Raw genomic sequence first — 19,165 nt, 5'->3', positions numbered from 1 at the left:
GAACCCTGTGGGAGTCTCACTGATTAACACTGAACCGTATGGGAGTCTCACTGATTAACACTGAACCCTATGGGAGTCTCACTGATTAACATCGAACCCTATGGGAGTCTCACTGATTAACACTGAACCCTATGGGAGTCTCACTGATTAACAACGAACCCTATGGGAGTCTCACTGATTAACACTGAACCCTATGGGAGTCTCACCGATTAATACTGAACCCTGTGGGAGTCTCATTGATTAAAACTGAACCCTGTGGGAGTCTCACTGATTAACACTGAACCCTGTGGGAGTCTCACTGATTAACACTGAACCCTATAGGAGTCTCACTGATTAACACTGAACCCTATGGGAGTCTCATTGATTAACACTGAACCCTGTGGGAGTCTCACTGATTAACACTGAACCCTGTGGGAGTCTCACTGATTAACACTGAACCCTGTGGGAGTCTCACTGATTAACACTGAACCCTGAGGGAGTCTCACTGATTAACACATGAACCCTGTGGGAGTCTCACTGATTAACACTGAACCCTATGGGAGTCTCACTGATTAACACTGAACCCTATGGGAGTCTCACTGATTAACACCGAACCCTATGGGAGTCTCATTGATTAACACTGAACCCTATGGGAGTCTCACTTATTAACACCGAACCCTATGAGAGTCTCACTGATTAACACTGAACCCTATGGGAGTCTCATTGATTAACACCGAACCCTATGGGAGTCTCACTGATTAACACTGGGCCCTGTGGGAGTCTCACTGATTAACACTGAACCCTGTGGGAGTCTCACTGATTAACACTGGACCCTGTGGGAGTCTCACTGATTAACACTGAACCCTGTGGGAATCTCACTGATTAACACTGAACCCTGTGGGAGTCTCACTGATTAACACTGAACCCTGTTGGAGTCTCACTGATTAACACTGAACCCTTTGGGAGTCTCATTTATTAACACCGAACCCTATGAGAGTCTCACTGATTAACACTGAACCCTATGGGAGTCTCATTGATTAACACCGAACCCTATGGGAGTCTCACTGATTAACACTGGGCCCTGTGGGAGTCTCACTGATTAACACTGAACCCTGTGGGAGTCTCACTGATTAACACTGGACCCTGTGGGAGTCTCACTGATTAACACTGAACCCTGTGGGAATCTCACTGATTAACACTGAACCCTGTGGGAGTCTCACTGATTAACACTGAACCCTGTTGGAGTCTCACTGATTAACACTGAACCCTTTGGGAGTCTCATTTATTAACACTGAACCCTATGGGAGTCTCACTGATTAACACATGAACCCTGTGGGAGTCTCACTGATTAACACTGAACCTTATGGGAGTCTCACTGATTAACACTGAACCCTATGGGAGTCTCACTGATTAACATCAAACCCTATGGGAGTCTCACTGATTAACACTGAACCCTATGGCAGTCTCACTGATTAACAACCGACCCTATGGGAGTCTCACTGATTAACACAGAACCCTGTGGGTGTCTCACTGATTAACACTGAACCCTGTGGGAGTCTCACTGATTAACACTGAACCCTATGGGAGTCTCACTGATTAAAACTGAACCCTATGGGAGTCTCACTGATTAAAACTGAACCCTATGGGAGTCTAACTGATTAACACCGAACCCAATGGGAGTCTCAGTGATTTACACTGAACACTATGGGAGTCTCACTGATTAACACTGAACCCTGTGGGAATCTCACTGATTAACACTGAACCCTGTGGGAGTCTCACTGATTAACACTGAACCATGTTGGAGTCTCACTGATTAACACTGAACCCTTTGGGAGTCTCATTGATTAACACTGAACCCTATGGGAGTCTCACTGATTAACACATGAACCCTGTGGGAGTCTTACTGATTAACACTGAACCCTATGGGAGTCTCACTGATTAACACTGAACCCTATGGGAGTCTCACTGATTAACATCGAACCCTATGGGAGTCTCACTGATTAACACTGAACCCTATGGGAGTCTCACTGATTAACAACGAACCCTATGGGAGTCTCACTGATTAACACCGAACCCTATGGGAGTCTCACCGATAAATACGGAACCCTGTGGGAGTCTCATTGATTAAAACTGAACCCTGTGGGAGTCTCACTGATTAACACTGAACCCTGTGGGAGTCTCACTGATTAACACTGAACCCTATAGGAGTCTCACTGATTAACACTGAACCCTATGGGAGTCTCATTGATTAACACTGAACCCTGTGGGAGTCTCACTGATTAACACTGAACCCTGTGGGAGTCTCACTGATTAACACTGAACCCTGTGGGAGTCTCATTGATTAACACTGAACCCTGTGGGAGTCTCACTGATTAACACTGAACCCTGTGGGAGTCTCACTGATTAACACTGAACCCTGTGGGAGTCTCACTGATTAACACTGAACCCTGAGGGAGTCTCACTGATTAACACATGAACCCTGTGGGAGTCTCACTGATTAACACTGAACCCTATGGGAGTCTCACTGATTAACACTGAACCCTATGGGAGTCTCACTGATTAACACCGAACCCTATGGGAGTCTCATTGATTAACACTGAACCCTATGGGAGTCTCACTTATTAACACCGAACCCTATGAGAGTCTCACTGATTAACACTGAACCCTATGGGAGTCTCATTGATTAACACCGAACCCTATGGGAGTCTCACTGATTAACACTGGGCCCTGTGGGAGTCTCACTGATTAACACTGAACCCTGTGGGAGTCTCACTGATTAACACTGGACCCTGTGGGAGTCTCACTGATTAACACTGAACCCTGTGGGAATCTCACTGATTAACACTGAACCCTGTGGGAGTCTCACTGATTAACACTGAACCCTGTTGGAGTCTCACTGATTAACACTGAACCCTTTGGGAGTCTCATTTATTAACACTGAACCCTATGGGAGTCTCACTGATTAACACATGAACCCTGTGGGAGTCTCACTGATTAACACTGAACCTTATGGGAGTCTCACTGATTAACACTGAACCCTATGGGAGTCTCACTGATTAACATCAAACCCTATGGGAGTCTCACTGATTAACACTGAACCCTATGGCAGTCTCACTGATTAACAACCGACCCTATGGGAGTCTCACTGATTAACACAGAACCCTGTGGGTGTCTCACTGATTAACACTGAACCCTGTGGGAGTCTCACTGATTAACACTGAACCCTATGGGAGTCTCACTGATTAACACTGAACCCTATGGGAGTCTCACTGATTAACACTGAACTCTATGGGAGTCTCACTGATTAACACTGAACCCTATGGGAGTCTCACTGATTAACACTGAACCATATGGGAGTCTCACTGATTAACACTGAACTCTATGGGAGTCTCACTGATTAAAACTGAACCCTATGGGAGTCTCACTGATTAAAACTGAACCCTATGGGAGTCTAACTGATTAACACCGAACCCAATGGGAGTCTCAGTGATTTACACTGAACACTATGGGAGTCTCACTGATTAACACTGAACCCTGTGGGAATCTCACTGATTAACACTGAACCCTGTGGGAGTCTCACTGATTAACACTGAACCATGTTGGAGTCTCACTGATTAACACTGAACCCTTTGGGAGTCTCATTGATTAACACTGAACCCTATGGGAGTCTCACTGATTAACACATGAACCCTGTGGGAGTCTTACTGATTAACACTGAACCCTATGGGAGTCTCACTGATTAACACTGAACCCTATGGGAGTCTCACTGATTAACATCGAACCCTATGGGAGTCTCACTGATTAACACTGAACCCTATGGGAGTCTCACTGATTAACAACGAACCCTATGGGAGTCTCACTGATTAACACCGAACCCTATGGGAGTCTCACTGATTAACACTGAACCCTGTGGGAGTCTCACTGATTAACACTGAACCCTGTGGGAGTCTCACTGATTAACACTGAACCCTGAGGTAGTCTCACTGATTAACACATGAACCCTGTGGGAGTCTCACTGATTAACACTGAACCCTATGGGAGTCTCACTGATTAACACTGAACCCTATGGGAGTCTCACTGATTAACACTGAACCCTATGGGAGTCTCATTGATTAACACTGAACCCTATGGGAGTCTCACTGATTAACACCGAACCCTATGGGAGTCTAACTGATTAACACTGAACCCTATGGGAGTCTCATTGATTAACACCGAACCCTATGGAAGTCTCACTGATTAACACTGGGCCCTGTGGGAGTCTCACTGATTAACACTGATCCCTGTTGGAGTCTCACTGATTAACACTGGACCCTGTGGGAGTCTCACTGATTAACACTGAACCCTGTGGGAGTCTCACTGATTAACACTGAACCCTATAGGAGTCTCACTGATTAACACTGAACCCTATGGGAGTCTCACTGATTAACACTGAACCCTATGGGAGTCTCATTGATTAACACTGAACCCAGTGGGAGTCTCACTGATTAACACTGAACCCTGTGGGAGTCTCACTGATTAACACTGAACCCTGTGGGAGTCTCACTGATTAACACTGAACCCTGAGGGAGTCTCACTGATTAACACATGAACCCTGTGGGAGTTTCACTGATTAACACTGAACCCTATGGGAGTCTCACTGATTAACACTGAACCCTATGGGAGTCTCACTGATTAACACCGAACCCTATGGGAGTCTCATTGATTAACACTGAACCCTATGGGAGTCTCACTTATTAACACCGAACCCTATGGGAGTCTCACTGATTAACACTGAACCCTATGGGAGTCTCATTGATTAACACCGAACCCTATGGGAGTCTCACTGATTAACACTGGGCCCTGTGGGAGTCTCACTGATTAACACTGAACCCTGTGGGAGTCTCACTGATTAACACTGGACCCTGTGGGAGTCTCACTGATTAACACTGAACCCTGTGGGAATCTCACTGATTAACACTGAACCCTGTGGGAGTCTCACTGATTAACACTGAACCCTGTTGGAGTCTCACTGATTAACACTGAACCCTTTGGGAGTCTCATTGATTAACACTGAACCCTATGGGAGTCTCACTGATTAACACATGAACCCTGTGGGAGTCTCACTGATTAACACTGAACCTTATGGGAGTCTCACTGATTAACACTGAACCCTATGGGAGTCTCACTGATTAACATCAAACCCTATGGGAGTCTCACTGATTAACACTGAACCCTATGGGAGTCTCACTGATTAACAACGGACCCTATGGGAGTCTCACTGATTAACACAGAACCCTGTGGGTGTCTCACTGATTAACACTGAACCCTGTGGGAGTCTCACTGATTAACACTGAACCCTATGGGAGTCTCACTGATTAACACTGAACCCTATGGGAGTCTCACTGATTAACACTGAACTCTATGGGATTCTCACTGATTAACACTGAACCCTATGGGAGTCTCACTGATTAAAACTGAACCCTTTGGGAGTCTCACTGATTAAAACTGAACCCTATGGGAGTCTCACTGATTAACACCGAACCCAATGGGAGTCTCAGTGATTTACACTGAACACTATGGGAGTCTCACTGATTAACACTGAACCCTGTGGGAATCTCACTGATTAACACTGAACCCTGTGGGAGTCTCACTGATTAACACTGAACCCTGTTGGAGTCTCACTGATTAACACTGAACCCTTTGGGAGTCTCATTGATTAACACTGAACCCTATGGGAGTCTCACTGATTAACACATGAACCCTGTGGGAGTCTCACTGATTAACACTGAACCCTATGGGAGTCTCACTGATTAACACTGAACCCTATGGGAGTCTCACTGATTAACATCGAACCCTATGGGAGTCTCACTGATTAACACTGAACCCTATGGGAGTCTCACTGATTAACAACAAACCCTATGGGAGTCTCACTGATTAACACCGAACCCTATGGGAGTCTCACCGATAAATACTGAACCCTGTGGGAGTCTCATTGATTAAAACTGAACCCTGTGGGAGTCTCACTGATTAACACTGAACCCTGTGGGAGTCTCACTGATTAACACTGAACCCTATAGGAGTCTCACTGATTAACACTGAACCCTATGGGAGTCTCATTGATTAACACTGAACCCTGTGGGAGTCTCACTGATTAACACTGATCCCTGTGGGAGTCTCACTGATTAACACTGAACCCTGTGGGAGTCTCACTGATTAACACTGAACCCTGAGGGAGTCTCACTGATTAACACATGAACCCTGTGGGAGTCTCACTGATTAACACTGAACCCTATGGGAGTCTCACTGATTAACACTGAACCCTATGGGAGTCTCACTGATTAAAACTGAACCCTATGGGAGTCTCATTGATTAACACTGAACCCTATGGGAGTCTCACTGATTAACACCGAACCCTATGGGAGTCTCACTGATTAACACTGAACCCTATGGGAGTCTCATTGATTAACACCGAACCCTATGGGAGTCTCACTGATTAACACTGGGCCCTGTGGGAGTCTCACTGATTAACACTGAACCCTGTTGGAGTCTCACTGATTAACACTGGACCCTGTGGGAGTCTCACTGATTAACACTGAACCCTGTGGGAGTCTCAGTGATTAACACTGAACCCTATGGGAGTCTCACTGATAAACACTGAACCCTGTGGGAGTCTCACTGATTAACACTGAACCCTATGGGAGTTTCACTGATTAACACTGAACCCTGTGGGAGTCTCACTGATTAACACTGAACCCTGTGGGAATTTCACTGATTAACATTGAACCCTGTGGTAGTCTCACTGATTAACACTGAACCCTATGGGAGTCTCACTGATTAACACTGAACCCTATGGGAGTCTCACCGATTAATACTGACCCAATGGGAGTCTCACTGATTAACACTGAACCCTGTGGGAGTCTCACTGATTAACACTGAACCCGATGGGAGTCTCACTGATTAACACTGAACCCTATGGGAGTCTCACTGATTAACACTGAACCCTATGGGAGTCTCACTGATTAAAACTGAACCCTATGGGAGTCTCACTGATTAAAACTGAACCCTATGGGAGTCTCACTGATTAACACCGAACCCAATGGGAGTCTCAGTGATTTACACTGAACACTATGGGAGTCTCACTGATTAACACTGAACCCTGTGGGAATCTCACTGATTAACACTGAACCCTGTGGGAGTCTCACTGATTAACACTGAACCCTGTTGGAGTCTCACTGATTAACACTGAACCCTTTGGGAGTCTCATTGATTAACACTGAACCCTATGGGAGTCTCACTGATTAACACATGAACCCTGTGGGAGTCTCACTGATTAACACTGAACCCTATGGGAGTCTCACTGATTAACACTGAACCCTATGGGAGTCTCACTGATTAACATCGAACCCTATGGGAGTCTCACTGATTAACACTGAACCCTATGGGAGTCTCACTGATTAACAACGAACCCTATGGGAGTCTCACTGATTAACACTGAACCCTATGGGAGTCTCACCGATTAATACTGAACCCTGTGGGAGTCTCATTGATTATAACTGAACCCTGTGGGAGTCTCACTGATTAACACTGAACCCTGTGGGAGTCTCACTGATTAACACTGAACCCTATAGGAGTCTCACTGATTAACACTGAACCCTATGGGAGTCTCATTGATTAACACTGAACCCTGTGGGAGTCTCACTGATTAACACTGAACCCTGTGGGAGTCTCACTGATTAACACTGAACCCTGTGGGAGTCTCACCGATTAACACTGAACCCTGAGGGAGTCTCACTGATTAACACATGAACCCTGTGGGAGTCTCACTGATTAACACTGAACCCTATGGGAGTCTCACTGATTACACTGAACCCTATGGGAGTCTCACTGATTAACACCGAACCCTATGGGAGTCTCATTGATTAACACTGGACCCTATGGGAGTCTCACTGATTAACACCGAACCCTATGGGAGTCTCACTGATTAACACTGAACCCTATGGGAGTCTCATTGATTAACACCGAACCCTTTGGGAGTCTCACTGATTAACACTCGGCCCTGTGGGAGTCTCACTGATTAACACTGAACCCTGTGGGAGTCTCACTGATTAACACTGGACCCTGTGGGAGTCTCACTGATTAACACTGAACCCTGTGGGAGTCTCACTGATTAACACTGAACCGTATGGGAGTCTCACTGATAAACACTGAACCCTGTGGTAGTCTCACTGATTAACACTGAACCCTATGGGAGTCTCACCGATTAATAATGACCCAATGGGAGTCTCACTGATTAACACTGAACCCTGTGGGAGTCTCACTGATTAACACTGAACCCTATGGGAGTCTCACTGATTAACACCGAACCCTTTGGGAGTCTCATTGATTAACACTGGACCCTATGGGAGTCTCACTGATTAACACCGAACCCTATGGGAGTCTCACTGATTAACACTGAACCCTATGGGAGTCTCATTGATTAACACCGAACCCTATGGGAGTCTCACTGATTAACACTCGGCCCTGTGGGAGTCTCACTGATTAACACTGAACCCTGTGGGAGTCTCACTGATTAACACTGGACCCTGTGGGAGTCTCACTGATTAACACTGAACCCTGTGGGAGTCTCACTGATTAACACTGAACCCTATGGGAGTCTCACTGATAAACACTGAACCCTGTGGTAGTCTCACTGATTAACACTGAACCCTATGGGAGTCTCACCGATTAATACTGACCCAATGGGAGTCTCACTGATTAACACTGAACCCTGTGGGAGTCTCACTGATTAACACTGAACCCGATGGGAGTTTCACTGATTAAAACTGAACCCTGTGGGAGTCTCACTGATGAACACTGAACCCTGTGGGAGTCTCACTGATTAACACTGAACCCTGTGAGAGTCTCACTGATTAACACTGGACCCTATGGGAGTCTCACTGATTAACACTGAACCCTGTGGGAGTCTCACTGATTAACACTGAACCCTATGGGAGTCTCACTGATTAACACAGAACCCTGTGGGTGTCTCACTAATTAACACTGAACCCTGTGGGAGTCTCACTGATTAACACTGAACCCTATGGGAGTCTCACTGATTAACACTGAACCCTATGGGAGTCTCACTGATTAACACTGAACCCTATGGGAGTCTCAGTGATTAACACTGAACCCTATGGGAGTCTCACTGATTAAAACTGAACCCTATGGGAGTCTCACTGATTAAAACTGAACCCTATGGGAGTCTCACTGATTAACACCAAACCCAATGGGAGTCTCAGTGATTTACACTGAACACTATGGGAGTCTCACTGATTAACACTGAACCCTGTTGGAGTCTCAATGATTAACACTGAACCCTATGGGAGTCTCATTGATTAACACTGAACCCTATGGGAGTCTCACTGATTAACACCGAACCCTATGGGAGTCTCACTGATTAACACTGAACCCTATGGGAGTCTCACTGATTAACACCAAACCCTATGGGAGTCTCACTGATTAACACTGAACCCTATGGGAGTCTCACCGATTAATACTGAACCCTGTGGGAGTCTCACTGATTAACACTGAACCCTATGGGAGTCTCACCGATTAATACTGAACCCTGTGGGAGTCTCATTGATTAAAACTGAACCCTGTGGGAGTCTCACTGATTAACACTGAACCCTATGGGAGTCTCACTGATTAACACTGAACCCTGTGGGAGTCTCACTGATTAACACTACCTGTGGGAGTCTCACTGATTAACACTGAACCCTGTGGGAGTCTCACTGATTAACACGGAACCCTGAGGGAGTCTCACTGATTAACACATGAACCCTGTGGGAGTCTCACTGATTAACACTGAACCCTATGGGAGTCTCACTGATTAACACTGAACCCTATGGGAGTCTCACTGATTAACACCGAACCCTATGGGAGTCTCACTGATTAACACTGAACCCTATGGGAGTCTCACTGATTAACACCGAACCCTATGGGAGTCTCACTGATTAACACTGAACCCTATGGGAGTCTCATTGATTGACACCGAACCCTATGGGAGTCTCACTGATTAACACTGGGCCCTGTGGGAGTCTCACTGATTAACACTGAACCCTGTGGGAGTCTCACTGATTAACACTGGACCCTGTGGGAGTCTCACTGATTAACACTGAACCTGTGGAAGTCTCACTGATTAACACTGAACCCTATGGGAGTCTCACTGATTAACACTGAACCCTATGGGAGTCTCACTGATAAACACTGAACCCTGTGGGAGTCTCACTGATTAACACTGAACCCTATGGGAGTCTCACTGATTAACACCGAACCCTATGGGAGTCTCACTGATTAACACTGAACCCTATGGGAGTCTCACCGATTAATACTGAACCCTGTGGGAGTCTCATTGATTAAAACTGAACCCTGTGGGAGTCTCACTGTTTAACACTGAACCCTATGGGAGTCTCATTGATTAACACTGAACCCTGTGGGAGTCTCACTGATTAACACTGAACCCTGTGGGAGTCTCACTGATTAACAATGAACCCTATGGGAGTCTCACTGATTAACACTGAACCCTGTGGGAGCCCCACTGATTAACACTGAACCCTATGGGAGTCTCACTGATTAACACTGAACACTGTGAAAGCCCCACTGATTAACACTGAACCTATGGGAGTCTCACTGATTAACACTGAACCCTATGGGAGTCTCACCGATTAATACTGAACCCTGTGGGAGTCTCATTGATTAAAACTGAACCATGTGGGAGTCTCACTGATTAACACTGAACCCTATGGGAGTCTCATTGATTAACACTGAACCCTGTGGGAGTCTCACTGATTAACACTGAACCCTGTGGGAGTCTCACTGATTAACACTGAACCCTATGGGAGTCTCACTGATTAACACTGAACCCTATGGGAGTCTCACTGATTAACACTGAACCCTATGGGAGTCTCACTGATTAACACTGAACCCTATGGGAGTCTCACTGATTAAAACTGAACCCTATGGGAGTCTCACTGATTAAAACTGAACCCTATGGGAGTCTCACTGATTAACACCAAACCCAATGGGAGTCTCAGTGATTTACACTGAACACTATGGGAGTCTCACTGATTAACACTGAACCCTGTTGGAGTCTCAATGATTAACACTGAACCCTATGGGAGTCTCATTGATTAACACTGAACCCTATGGGAGTCTCACTGATTAACACCGAACCCTATGGGAGTCTCACTGATTAACACTGAACCCTATGGGAGTCTCACTGATTAACACCAAACCCTATGGGAGTCTCACTGATTAACACTGAACCCTATGGGAGTCTCACCGATTAATACTGAACCCTGTGGGAGTCTCATTGATTAAAACTGAACCCTGTGGGAGTCTCACTGATTAACACTGAACCCTGTGGGAGTCTCACTGATTAACACTGAACCCTATGGGAGTCTCACTGATTAACACCGAACCCTATGGGAGTCTCACTGATTAACACTGAACCCTATGGGAGTCTCACTGATTAACACCGAACCCTATGGGAGTCTCACTGATTAACACTGAACCCTATGGGAGTCTCACCGATTAATACTGAACCCTGTGGGAGTCTCATTGATTAAAACTGAACCCTGTGGGAGTCTCACTGATTAACACTGAACCCTATGGGAGTCTCATTGATTAACACTGAACCCTGTGGGAGTCTCACTGATTAACACTACCTGTGGGAGTCTCACTGATTAACACTGAACCCTGTGGGAGTCTCACTGATTAACACTGAACCCTGAGGGAGTCTCACTGATTAACACATGAACCCTGTGGGAGTCTCACTGATTAACACTGAACCCTATGGGAGTCTCACTGATTAACACTGAACCCTATGGGAGTCTCACTGATTAACACCGAACCCTATGGGAGTCTCACTGATTAACACTGAACCCTATGGGAGTCTCACTGATTAACACCGAACCCTATGGGAGTCTCACTGATTAACACTGAACCCTATGGGAGTCTCATTGATTGACACCGAACCCTATGGGAGTCTCACTGATTAACACTGGGCCCTGTGGGAGTCTCACTGATTAACACTGAACCCTGTGGGAGTTTCACTGATTAACACTGGACCCTGTGGGAGTCTCACTGATTAACACTGAACCCTGTGGAAGTCTCACTGATTAACACTGAACCCTATGGGAGTCTCACTGATTAACACTGAACCCTATGGGAGTCTCACCGATTAATACTGAACCCTGTGGGAGTCTCATTGATTAAAACTGAACCCTGTGGGAGTCTCACTGTTTAACACTGAACCCTATGGGAGTCTCATTGATTAACACTGAACCCTGTGGGAGTCTCACTGATTAACACTGAACCCTGTGGGAGTCTCACTGATTAACAATGCACCCTATGGGAGTCTCACTGATTAACACTGAACCCTGTGGGAGCCCCACTGATTAACACTGAACCCTATGGGAGTCTCACTGATTAACACTGAACACTGTGAAAGCCCCACTGATTAACACTGAACCTATGGGAGTCTCACTGATTAACACTGAACCCTATGGGAGTCTCACCGATTAATACTGAACCCTGTGGGAGTCTCATTGATTAAAACTGAACCCTGTGGGAGTCTCACTGATTAACACTCAACCCTATGGGAGTCTCATTGATTAACACTGAACCCTGTGGGAGTCTCACTGATTAACATTACCTGTGGGAGTCTCACTGATTAACACTGAACCCTGTGGGAGTCTCACTGATTAACACTGAACCCTGAGGGAGTCTCACTGATTAACACATGAACCCTGTGGGAGTCTCACTGATTAACACTGAACCCTATGGGAGACTAACTGATTAACACTGAACCCTATGGGAGTCTCACTGATTAATACTGAACCCTGTGGGAGTCTCATTGATTAAAACTGAACCCTGTGGGAGTCTCACTGATTAACACTGAACCCTATGGGAGTCTCACTGATTAACACTGAACCCTGTGGGAGTCTCACTGATTAACACTACCTGTGGGAGTCTCACTGATTAACACTGAACCCTGTGGGAGTCTCACTGATTAACACGGAACCCTGAGGGAGTCTCACTGATTAACACATGAACCCTGTGGGAGTCTCACTGATTAACACTGAACCCTATGGGAGTCTCACTGATTAACACTGAACCCTATGGGAGTCTCACTGATTAACACCGAACCCTATGGGAGTCTCACTGATTAACACTGAACCCTATGGGAGTCTCACTGATTAACACCGAACCCTATGGGAGTCTCACTGATTAACACTGAACCCTATGGGAGTCTCATTGATTGACACCGAACCCTATGGGAGTCTCACTGATTAACACTGGGCCCTGTGGGAGTCTCACTGATTAACACTGAACCCTGTGGGAGTCTCACTGATTAACACTGGACCCTGTGGGAGTCTCACTGATTAACACTGAACCTGTGGAAGTCTCACTGATTAACACTGAACCCTATGGGAGTCTCACTGATTAACACTGAACCCTATGGGAGTCTCACTGATAAACACTGAACCCTGTGGGAGTCTCACTGATTAACACTGAACCCGGTGGGAGTCTCACTGATTAACACTGAACCCTATGGGAGTCTCACTGATTAACACCGAACCCTATGGGAGTCTCACTGATTAACACTGAACCCTATGGGAGTCTCACTGATTAACACCGAACCCTATGGGAGTCTCACTGATTAACACTGAACCCTATGGGAGTCTCACCGATTAATACTGAACCCTGTGGGAGTCTCATTGATTAAAACTGAACCCTGTGGGAGTCTCACTGATTAACACTGAACCCTATGGGAGTCTCATTGATTAACACTGAACCCTGTGGGAGTCTCACTGATTAACACTACCTGTGGGAGTCTCACTGATTAACACTGAACCCTGTGGGAGTCTCACTGATTAACACTGAACCCTGAGGGAGTCTCACTGATTAACACATGAACCCTGTGGGAGTCTCACTGATTAACACTGAACCCTATGGGAGTCTCACTGATTAACACTGAACCCTATGGGAGTCTCACTGATTAACACCGAACCCTATGGGAGTCTCACTGATTAACACTGAACCCTATGGGAGTCTCACTGATTAACACCGAACCCTATGGGAGTCTCACTGATTAACACTGAACCCTATGGGAGTCTCATTGATTGACACCGAACCCTATGGGAGTCTCACTGATTAACACTGGGCCCTGTGGGAGTCTCACTGATTAACACTGAACCCTGTGGGAGTTTCACTGATTAACACTGGACCCTGTGGGAGTCTCACTGATTAACACTGAACCCTGTGGAAGTCTCACTGATTAACACTGAACCCTATGGGAGTCTCACTGATTAACACTGAACCCTATGGGAGTCTCACTGATTAATACTGAACCCTGTGGGAGTCTCATTGATTAAAACTGAACCCTGTGGGAGTCTCACTGATTAACACTGAACCCTATGGGAGTCTCACTGATTAACACTGAACCCTATGGGAGTCTCATTGATTGACACCGAACCCTATGGGAGTCTCACTGATTAACACTGGGCCTTGTGGGAGTCTCACTGATTAACACTGAACCCTGTGGGAGTCTCACTGATTAACACTGGACCCTGTGGGAGTCTCACTGATTAACACTGAACCCTGTGGAAGTCTCACTGATTAACACTGAACCCTATGGGAGTCGCACTGATTAACACTGAACCCTATGGGGGTCTCACTGATAAACACTGAACCCTGTGGGAGTCTCACTGATTAACACTGAACCCTATGGGAGTCTCACTGATTAACACCGAACCCTATGGGAGTCTCACTGATTAACACTGAACCCTATGGGAGTCTCACCGATTAATACTGAACCCTGTGGGAGTCTCATTGATTAAAACTGAACCCTGTGGGAGTCTCACTGTTTAACACTGAACCCTATGGGAGTCTCATTGATTAACACTGAACCCTGTGGGAGTCTCACTGATTAACACTGAACCCTGTGGGAGTCTCACTGATTAACACTGAACCCTGTGGGAGTCTCACTGATTAACACTCAACCCTGAGGGAGTCTCACTGATTAACACATGAACCCTGTGGGAGTCTCACTGATTAACACTGAACCCTATGGGAGTCTCACTGATTAACACTGAACCCTATGGGAGTCTCACTGATTAACACCGAACCCTATGGGAGTCTCACTGATTAACACTGAACCCTATGGGAGTCTCACTGATTAACACTGAACCCTGAGGGAGTCTCACTGATTAACACATGCACCCTGTGGGAGTCTCCCTGATTAACACTGAACCCTATGGGAGTCTCACTGATTAACACTGAACCCTATGGGAGTCTCACTGATTAACACCGAACCCTATGGGAGTCTCACTGATTAACACTGAACCCTATGGGAGTCTCACTGATTAACACCGAACCCTATTGAAGTCTCACTGATTAACACTGAACCCTATGGGAGTCTCATTGATTGACACCGAACCCTATGGGAGTCTCACTGATTAACACTGGGCCCTGTGGGAGTCTCACTGATTAACACTGAACCCTGTGGGAGTCTCACTGATTAACACTGGGCCCTGTGGGAGTCTCACTGATTAACACTGAACCCTGTGGGAGTCTCACTGATTAACACTGGACCCTGTGGGAGTCTCACTGATTAACACTGAACCCTGTGGAAGTCTCACTGATTAACACTGAACCCTATGGGAGTCTCACTGATTAACACCGAACCCTATGGGAGTCTCACTGATTAACACTGAACCCTATGGGAGTCTCACTGATTAACACCGAACCCTATGGGAGTCTCACTGATTAACACTGAACCCTATGGGAGTCTCACCGATTAATACTGAACCCTGTGGGAGTCTCATTGATTAAAACTGAACCCTGTGGGAGTCTCACTGATTAACACTGAACCCTATGGGAGTCTCATTGATTAACACTGAACCCTGTGGGAGTCTCACTGATTAACACTACCTGTGGGAGTCTCACTGATTAACACTGAACCCTGTGGGAGTCTCACTGATTAACACTGAACCCTGAGGGAGTCTCACTGATTAACACATGAACCCTGTGGGAGTCTCACTGATTAACACTGAACCCTATGGGAGTCTCACTGATTAACACTGAACCCTATGGGAGTCTCACTGATTAACACCGAACCCTATGGGAGTCTCACTGATTAACACTGAACCCTTTGGGAGTCTCACTGATTAACACCGAACCCTATGGGAGTCTCACTGATTAACACTGAACCCTATGGGAGTCTCATTGATTGACACCGAACCCTATGGGAGTCTCACTGATTAACACTGGGCCCTGTGGGAGTCTCACTGATTAACACTGAACCCTGTGGGAGTCTCACTGATTAACACTGGACCCTGTGGGAGTCTCACTGATTAACACTGAACCCTGTGGAAGTCTCACTGATTAACACTGAACCCTATGGGAGTCTCACTGATTAACACTGAACCCTATGGGAGTCTCACTGATAAACACTGAACCCTGTGGGAGTCTCACTGATTAACACTGAACCCTATGGGAGTCTCACTGATTAACACCGAACCCTATGGGAGTCTCACTGATTAACACTGAACCCTATGGGAGTCTCACCGATTAATACTGAACCCTGTGGGAGTCTCATTGATTAAAACTGAACCCTGTGGGAGTCTCACTGTTTAACACTGAACCCTATGGGAGTCTCATTGATTAACACTGAACCCTGTGGGAGTCTCACTGATTAACACTGAACCCTGTGGGAGTCTCACTGATTAACACTGAACCCTGTGGAAGTCTCACTGATTAACACTGAACCCTATGGGAGTCTCACTGATTAACACTGAACCCTATGGGAGTCTCACTGATAAACACTGAACCCTGTGGGAGTCTCACTGATTAACACTGAACCCTATGGGAGTCTCACTGATTAACACTGAACCCTATGGGAGTCTCACCGATTAATACTGAACCCTGTGGGAGTCTCATTGATTAAAACTGAACCCTGTGGGAGTCTGACTGTTTAACACTGAACCCTATGGGAGTCTCATTGATTAACACTGAACCCTGTGGGAGTCTCACTGATTAACACTGAACCCTGTGGGAGTCTCACTGATTAACAATGAACCCTATGGGAGTCTCACTGATTAACACTGAACCCTGTGGGAGCCCCACTGATTAACACTGAACCCTATGGGAGTCTCACTGATTAACACTGAACACTGTGAAAGCCCCACTGATTAACACTGAACCTATGGGAGTCTCACTGATTAACACTGAACCCTATGGGAGTCTCACCGATTAATACTGAACCCTGTGGGAGTCTCATTGATTAAAACTGAACCCTGTGGGAGTCTCACTGATTAACACTGAACCCTATGGGAGTCTCATTGATTAACACTGAACCCTGTGGGAGTCTCACTGATTAACATTACCTGTGGGAGTCTCACTGATTAACACTGAACCCTGTGGGAGTCTCACTGATTAACACTGAACCCTGAGGGAGTCTCACTGATTAACACATGAACCCTGTGGGAGTCTCACTGATTAACACTGAACCCTATGGGAGTCTAACTGATTAACACTGAACCCTATGGGAGTCTCACTGATTAACACCGAACCCTATGGGAGTCTCACTGATTAACACTGAACCCTATGGGAGTCTCACTGATTAACACCGAACCCTATGGGAGTCTCACTGATTAACACTGAACCCTATGGGAGTCTCATTGATTGACACCGAACCCTATGGGAGTCTCACTGATTAACACTGGGCCTTGTGGGAGTCTCACTGATTAACACTGAACCCTGGGGGAGTCTCACTGATTAACACTGGACCCTGTGGGAGTCTCACTGATTAACACTGAACCCTGTGGAAGTCTCACTGATTAACACTGAACCCTATGGGAGTCTCACTGATTAACACTGAACCCTATGGGAGTCTCACTGATAAACACTGAACCCTGTGGGAGTCTCACTGATTAACACTGAACCCTATGGGAGTCTCACTGATTAACACCGAACCCTATGGGAGTCTCACTGATTAACACTGAACCCTATGGGAATCTCACCGATTAATACTGAACCCTGTGGGAGTCTCATTGATTAAAACTGAACCCTGTGGGAGTCTCACTGTTTAACACTGAACCCTATGGGAGTCTCATTGATTAACACTGAACCCTGTGGGAGTCTCACTGATTAACACTGAACCCTGTGGGAGTCTCACTGATTAACACTGAACCCTGTGGGAGTCTCACTGATTAACACTGAACCCTGAGGGAGTCTCACTGATTAACACATGAACCCTGTGGGAGTCTCACTGATTAACACTGAACCCTATGGGAGTCTCACTGATTAACACTGAACCCTATGGGAGTCTCACTGATTAACACCGAACCCTATGGGAGTCTCACTGATTAACACTGAACCCTATGGGAGTCTCACTGATTAACACTGAACCCTGAGGGAGTCTCACTGACTAACACATGAACCCTGTGGGAGTCTCCCTGATTAACACTGAACCCTATGGGAGTCTCACTGATTAACACTGAACCCTATGGGAGTCTCACTGATTAACACCGAACCCTATGGGAGTCTCACTGATTAACACTGAACCCTATGGGAGTCTCACTGATTAACACCGAACCCTATTGAAGTCTCACTGATTAACACTGAACCCTATGGGAGTCTCATTGATTGACACCGAACCCTATGGGAGTCTCACTGATTAACACTGGGCCCTGTGGGAGTCTCACTGATTAACACTGAACCCTGTGGGAGTCTCACTGATTAACACTGGACCCTGTGGGAGTCTCACTGATTAACACTGAACCCTGTGGAGGTCTCACTGATTAACACTGAACCCTATGGGAGTCTCACTGATTAACACTGAACCCTATGGGAGTCTCACTGATAAACACTGAACCCTGTGGGAGTCTCACTGATTAACACTGGGCCCTGTGGGAGTCTCACTGATTAACACTGAACCCTGTGGGAGTCTCACTGATTAACACTGGACCCTGTGGGAGTCTCACTGATTAACACTGAACCCTGTGGAAGTCTCACTGATTAACACTGAACCCTATGGGAGTCTCACTGATTAACACCGAACCCTATGGGAGTCTCACTGATTAACACTGAACCCTATGGGAGTCTCACTGATTAACACCGAACCCTATGGGAGTCTCACTGATTAACACTGAACCCTATGGGA

Source organism: Petromyzon marinus, unplaced genomic scaffold (genome assembly GCF_048934315.1).
Source record: "Petromyzon marinus isolate PM22_M1 ecotype Great Lakes invasive population unplaced genomic scaffold, UKy_Petmar_22M1.pri1.0 PM_Scaffold_10, whole genome shotgun sequence".
In the NCBI taxonomy this organism is placed as follows: Eukaryota; Metazoa; Chordata; class Hyperoartia; order Petromyzontiformes; family Petromyzontidae; genus Petromyzon; species Petromyzon marinus.
Note: the sequence above shows the minus strand (reverse complement) of the source record.